Source organism: Eptatretus burgeri, chromosome 2 (genome assembly GCF_056783735.1).
Source record: "Eptatretus burgeri isolate ZD-2024b chromosome 2, Ebu_testis_v1, whole genome shotgun sequence".
NCBI classification, from domain to species: domain Eukaryota; kingdom Metazoa; phylum Chordata; class Myxini; order Myxiniformes; family Myxinidae; genus Eptatretus; species Eptatretus burgeri.
The window spans coordinates 18169031-18176530 of NC_140962.1; the positions used below are offsets into that span (position 1 = coordinate 18169031).

The 7500-nt window shown below is 43.9% G+C and overlaps 1 protein-coding gene and 1 long non-coding RNA gene across 2 annotated transcripts in view; one reads left to right on the plus strand and one right to left on the minus strand.

Annotated features, from left to right (window-relative positions):
• Positions 1 to 7500, plus strand: part of LOC147031502 (uncharacterized) — a 566858-nt gene that overhangs the window by 437130 nt on the left and 122228 nt on the right. The window lies entirely within an intron of this gene.
• LOC147031509 (uncharacterized) overlaps positions 1 to 7500 on the minus strand; it is an 18137-nt gene that overhangs the window by 1469 nt on the left and 9168 nt on the right. The gene's annotated exons all lie outside the window — the stretch shown is intronic.

Genomic DNA, 7500 nt, shown 5'->3' on the forward strand with positions numbered 1-7500 from the left:
ATCCTAATTGCCTGAATTTCTTCAGTGTGAAGCCAAGAAAGGTGAGAAGCGGGAGCAGTATTCCATCAGGTTGCAGATGAAAGCTTTGTATGTGGTCAGGAGCTCAGGTGTGCCAAGGAAGGACTTTACACAACGGAAGATTCCCAGTCGGCGACTGGCTTTGGAGGCCAGCTTTGAAATGTGGCTTTCCCAGGAAAGATCATGACAGAAGGTGAGACCCAGAAGCTTGAATGAAAGGACTTCTTCCTGTGGATTGTTGAGAAAGTTGATGGGGGGGGGGGTCCAAACAGTCCTTTCGGAGAGACAAAGTGAGAGTGTGAGATTTCTCCGGATTGAAAGACTTGCTCCACGTGTTAGACCAGTTTCTGATTTTATCCAGATCTGCAGAGAGCGAAGAAGCTGCTGCTTGTCGATCTGAGGGATGGCACATGGTACGGCAGAGGGTGGAGTCATCAGCAAAGGGACAAAGAGGATTTGCCAGAGTGGGAGAGATCATTTATGAAAAACAGAAAAAGAACAGGGCCCAGAACACCACCTTGAGGCACTCCAGCCTGGACAGGAAAAGGGGATGAGAGAACTCCATTTCGGGCCACACGTTGGCTGTGATGGGAGAGGAAGTATGCGAGCCATGAGTGGAGATGTCCTTGGATACCATTGGAAGAGATCTTGGTGAGCAGGGCAAGTTGCCAGACCTTATCAAAGGCACATGATATGTCTTGGGATATGGCTCTGATTTCATGTATGGCATTGAGGATCTCCATCCATTATTGGGAGAGCAGAAGCAGCATATCCAGGGTAGAGTGACCTGGTCTGAAACCAAATTGATGATCGGAAATCAAGCCATTGGAGAAGAGGAAGGATTTAATGTCTGAAGCGAGGATGGATTTCATTACCTTGCTGATAATTGGGAGAAGGCTGCTTGGTCTGTAGTTGCAGTGATCTGTTTTTGCACCTTTTTTAATGCAGAGTGGAAATGTTTGCTGATTTTCTCGCAGATGGCAGATGACATTGAGCAAATGCGAGGGTGAATAAAGCAGAAAGAGGATGAGTAAGAGTAGAGGAGCAAGTTTTTAGGGCACGTGGGCTGATGCTGTCTGGACCGGTTGCAGAATCTGAGTCGAGGTTTGACAGCAAGCTCTCCACCTTGTCAGGAGAAAAGGACACAGAGTCCAGGAACAGCTGGGTGTAACTGGGTAAGGTGGGTGCAGAGAGCGATGGGTTTGGGACACAAGATTTAGAAGCAAATTCGGACTTTAGGCATTCAGCCTTTTCAGGTGCCGTGTCAACTGTGCAGCCTTTTCAAGTAAGGGAGGGGATGGAGGGGAACATTCACCAGAAACAGACTTCACCAGAAGGGCACTCAAAAGAGCGCATACCTCCATCCTGTAATGCCTGATCCACGAGAACATATCGGGCCCACTACAGTTTTTTAAATATCATACTATTAGGCCATCGGCTCGATACCGTGCACCCCCCCCCCCAATCGGGCCACCGTGCACCCCCCCCCCTCCACTTCCCAACAAAATTTTGTTTTTTTGAAGTGTCTGGATATGCTGAATACGAATTTGAATGTTAACATTGAAAATATTGGGATGCACTACCTGTTTTAGCCTCATGAAAAGGGGTACCATCAAAAATGAATTTTCGTCATTTGTGCCAAAAGCGATTTCCGTACACAATCAGAATGGCTTCTCGATGACCCATTACACTGTCAGACTACACATATTATGGCTTATATGAAACATCTCATGCTGGTTCCATGTATGTGTCTAAAATTAATATATCCAAGAGCTTATATAACATGTTGAGTACATGTACTGTATAGTCTTATTAACTGCCCATTACTGTGTTGTAGAGTTTTCAATAAAGCTTATTTTATCCTGTTTCTTGTTATATATCCTGCAAATTAACCATGAGGTGAAATGCCAATGCCAACTGCATTCCACTTGATGCCAAAATGGGTCCAATATCTTGGATACCCGCAATGTTATCACATCCTAAATTGCATATGGTTAATCTCATTGTGTTTGTTAACTATGACCAGAACCTCCATCGAGGTCAATACCTGACAGGAATGACTTGGTGCTGAAGAGAAAGCTTGATTTCTCATGAACAAAGATATCCATATTGAAATTGGTATTGTGTGAATTTTTTTTCCCCACATAATTATATTTTTAATGTGCAGAATATGGCCATTGGAGCAGTCGTGCAGACACCTCCCCCTCAAGGAACTTCAACAACAAATATTCATTTGCAGATATCTTAAGAATTATTCCCATCATTTAGTTTGAAGCCAACAGGTTAGTTCAGATACAATTCATTTATTTTGACATTAACATCAAATATGTAGTTAAGTTTTCTCTTTTAGGTGAAAGACAATCACTGAAGTCAATAATGGAAGAGACCTTCATGCGGCATGCTAAATCTCATGGTGGTGCCGGCGGAAATGCTACTGGTGTGTCAGGAATTCTGACGAATTATGATGCCTTATCAACGCTGGGCACGAACAACCCATGCTCGATCGCAGTACGTAATAAATGCCACCTTCAGTATGGCTGACACGTTATCTGGAACAGCAACAGAAACCAAACACCATGAACTTCGTCCAGCTGAGATCCTGAAGAGTGAGAAGTTAGTGACAAGAACAATGGAAGCAGTGGAAAGCTTCCTCAATCCCTTTGAGGTGGAAAGCAAAGACCACTTGCTAATTGTCTCTTCTGGTGCTGCTGCATCTGATGAAGTCCAAAAAGATGTTCTGAGAGCTGAACAGGCAGGCAAGGATGCCAAAGATGCCTTCATTGCTACACGCTTGGAAACAGGGTGTGACTTCTTTGAGCCAGTCAAGCATCTCAACCTGAAAACCCAGCTGACAAGAACAAGAAGAGCAAAGTCACAACAGCGAAGAACAAAGTCATCCAATACCAGCAGCAAGGGAACATTGCTTTCCAGTTGTTCATGAAGTCCCAACAGCAAGGCCTACAACTGGACCTGAAGGAACTCCTGACTTATCCACTGACTCCTGTGCCATACAGTAGAGGCACTGCTGATGGCTTCTTGGCCAAAACTGATAAGTCAAAGTCCTTTGCCCACCTGACAAAAGAAGTTGACGATGCTGCCCTACCATCCACTGATGAGACGCTTGTCATTCTCGATGGTAATATGCCTACCTCTACTACTTGGAGGAGGTACCAGGCAACTTCAACCAGATATGCAGCAAGGTGTATGACATGATGCCAAAGACAGGCAATGTTGTGTTCAGCACAGACAGCTACCTGCCCAACTCTGTGAAGGCGATGGAAAGAGAGGAGAGGATGTGGAGAAAAGTTGATTATAAAGGGAGAAAACACCAAAAGGCCTGCAGATTGGAAACAGTTCTGAGCCAATGATGAAAACAAGCAGCAGTTTATTGCACTGCTTACTCCACTCTGGAGCCAAGATTCGTATGCCAGAAAGCTGCACGGGAAAGAAGTGATCATCCCCTGTGAAGGATCAGCATATCTGCTGACATCTGAAGATGGCCACTCAACATGCAGAAGAGACGTTTTGAGACTCAAGTCTGCTCAAGAGGTAATGGATTCCAGAGTCATTCTCCACTGTGAATATGCCAGGAGCAATCATTACAACAATGTTATGGTGAAGAGTCCAGACAGTGACATATTTTTCATCTTGCTGCACTATGCTCCGACGATGACAGACCGAAAGATCATGTTCGACACAGGCACAGGAAACAAGAAGAGGTTCATCAATATCAGTGAAATATCTCGTGGCTATTCCCAACAGCATTTGACAGCATTGATGGCACTTCATGCCTGCAGTGGTTGTGATACCACGAGTGCTTTCAAGGGGTAAGGCAAAGTGAAGCCATTGAAGACCCTCTCAAGGATGCCGAAGTTTGTGGAAGTTCTTGCCAGGCTGGGAGACATGTGGGATGTTTCGAGGGACCTCATGGATAATCTCAATGAGTTCACTTCTGCTTTGTATGGAAGATCTCCTGTTCGAAGTGTAGATGAGTTGCGATTCTTGAGAATGAGTGAGCTGTATGCCAAAGATGATGATCATCTCACCCACTCAAGTAATGTTGACCTGGCTACTCATCCTCCATGTTGAAAGAGTCTGGAGCAGCACATCAGGAAAGTGAACTACCAGGTTGGGATATGGAAGAAAGCCCACATTGCCAACCCTGATATTCCTGATGCTGGTGACGGACATGGTTGGGCACTTGTCAATCAAAAACTGGAGCCTCTCTGGTATGAGAGGTATGTTCTCCCACAGCAGTTGACAGATATTGCTGAATCAGTGAACACCAGTGATGATGGAGATGATGAATCAGATGACGATGACAGCATACCAGAGGAACAGGAGTACTTAGCTGGTGACAGCTCGGAGTCTGACCAAGATTGAAGAACATAGCTGAACCATTAGCTGTTGACATTGACTGAAATGGATGACAGTAAAATCTCATGATATTGTTACTTACCTGATGAATACAATGAAACTGGATGATCATGATAACATATCAACATAAATATCTTGAAATATGTACAGTATATGAAAGATATACTGTAGTCTGGTGTTGGCGCAGTGGTTAGGGCAGCGGCTTGGGATCCAAGAGGTCCTGAGTTCAAGCCCCGTTGAGCCACTGAATTAATACACCAGGGGTTGACTCAGCCTGTCATCCTTCCGAGGTCGGCGAAATGAGTACCAGTATACTGGGCCGGTGTATACCCCGGTTAAAATAGGTGTACCATATCCCTGTGTCGTAAGAGGCGACCAGGGTTGCGTCAGGAAGGGCATCCGGCGTAAAACATGTGCCAAATCACTATGCGGATCATAATGGATGATCCGCTGTGGCGACCCCTAACGGGAGCAGCCGAAAGAAGAAGAAGAAGAAGAAGATGAAAGATATACTGTGTTATCGCTTGGTAAAAGGAACAATGTTACAGACTGGAATTACCTACTATATGTAAATATAATGTTGGTTTCAATCATTGTTTGTAATCAGAATTTGGGAAATAAGTATGAATGTAGCACATTTATATGTATGGGTAATTCCACTGTCACAGACGTAACATTCAGACAGAACTTATTGGCAGTTCTCAAAAATATTTCATGAAGAACAAGGTTATCGTACCAAATGTATTAGTTTATTTTGTGCAGTGAACACAAAGGTGCCAGGAAATGGTAATTATATGAGATTAAGAATTTTTGCCTGAGTGCTACGGTATGATGAATCTTCGTAAATGACGTAACCGTCAAAATACCCCGTCAGCATGATGATCGTTTTGCTCACAAATTTCTGTGACGTGTTCTACGACAGAAGACTAAATCTGGAATAGCAGCTTGGTATAGGTACGTCATTGTATTCCCAGTATTTATTTGAGGAATTAATGATACCGAGTAGGCAGTACCATGGCAAATGTAATGTAACGGACGTAACAACTGAGTGTAACGGACGTAACACATCTGGACGTTTATTAATAAACGTCGGGAGATGCTACCACAATATATACAGACACTGCTTGATGAATGACTGGCCAAAACAGGGGTGTAGACACATTTCAACTTGAATAAAAACCAGTTAAACCACTTTTTAGTGGGAAATTCATCCTTTTTCATGCTGGTCATCTGGCACAGTGTAACTGAGCAACTGATGAGCTACTACAGGCAAAACTTAGTCAATTTCAGAGACTATAAATAAATGGATTCATTGTTTTGTTAAACATTTACATAAATGTTTAACAAAACAATGAATCCATTTATTTATATTCTCTGATATTCAAAAAAATCATAAATCAAATCCAGGAACAAAAATACTGGAACAAGAGAAATTTGGTAATAGTAATTCCGCAAAAAAATTGGTGAACAGCACGCCAACGTCAACGTCGAAATCAGTCAAACTTTGAAATCCTGTGGCTAACTTGAACGTTCAACAAACATACACATTTTGACTAACGACGAGCAAATGCAGCATTGATTTCAAGCAGGCAAGGGACTTGGAACGAGGACACTCCCTGGAAACCAACGGGACCATAAAAAATGACTGACTCATGGACAGTGTCAATGTCGTCCTTCACTGGCCACTTGAATGTTGCAACTCCACCAATCGTACTCTGAGGAAGGAACTTTACAGTCCAGAACCCATCGCGTTCACCACAACTGAGAACACGGCCGATATAAAACCGTGTTACGAAGTCCACGGCATAATAAGCTTCCGTCTCTCCATTAGTATGGTGCTCTGATGCACTGTCAGGCTGATCATTCCATTGGAGATAGGAGCAGCTCAGCTCTTCACGAAGGTGGCTTTCCTGGAAGATGTTCTGAACTTTAGCATCGTAATCACTACACTGGGTACAGTCCCCGATATGGCATGACAGGTTGGATCCGGAGACCGTTCTTGCTATCAAGTCATCACTGTTTGGCAGGGGTGGCACGCATTTTTGAATTCCTCTCACGAGAAGGTCGAAGTTCTCATGATAGGAACAACAGCACACATTCTGATCTTTCTCCGACACCGGAAGTGCATTAACTTGTCGCACCGATGCAAACTTCGATTTTCCAATCTCCATTTCAGGATCCTCCAATCTGAATAACTTGTACGCCTCCATCACATTCATGATCATAAGCTTTTTCTATAGCTTTTGGCAATCAATCCGAACAGTTCCCACGTCTTTCCTACCGGGCATCTGTCTCGACACTTCATCACTGAGGTAAAATGAACGGACAGCTTCCTCAGTTGCTGGAGAAAACGGCCTCTGCTTCGACTTCGTCAGTCCACTTCCCACACCGAACTTCTCCACCTGCTTTTTCACAACACAAAGTTTTTTCGTGGGCTGGTTGGTAGAGCTTTACCGGCACGACGTACCTCTTTCCCAAAACTCTGGGCCGATCTGAAGGCTTGCGATGGACTACCAGATGTTGGCGATTGCAATGTTCTTTTCTCACGCATATTTTTTGCATCCTATGCTTTGCTTTTGCCCTTTCTTTGCGATTTTTCTTGTTATCCCATTGGGCGCGGTAGTGCTTATGTTGTTCTGCATTTTTTCTTCTTTCGTCATGCTTCTTTTGCTCTGACATACGCTGTCTGTACAGCCGCATCCTTTCCGCCACCGAATTGGCCATCTGCAAGATTGTGTAAAATATTAAAATATGCGACATTAAAACACGAGACCTAAATGACGACATTGAAACACGAGACATATTATTGATTGAAAAGCTGTGGGAACACCGGTTCTTGTGCTGGTATGATGATTGAGGCCAGATTTTGGATTCGAATCATAATGAACGCATGCCAGTACGTTTGACAAGGGTAGTATTAGCCGAGTAGACACGCAAAAAAAGAAAAAAAGTGAACACCACACTATGGGATTTGAACCCATAACCACGAGCATGTTATAACTAGTTACGAACCCACACGGCCACTGCGACATCCACCGTAACCATGCTCTCGCGTAATATATTAAGTACCTTCGCTGTCCCACATGTCGGGACATGACGCACTAC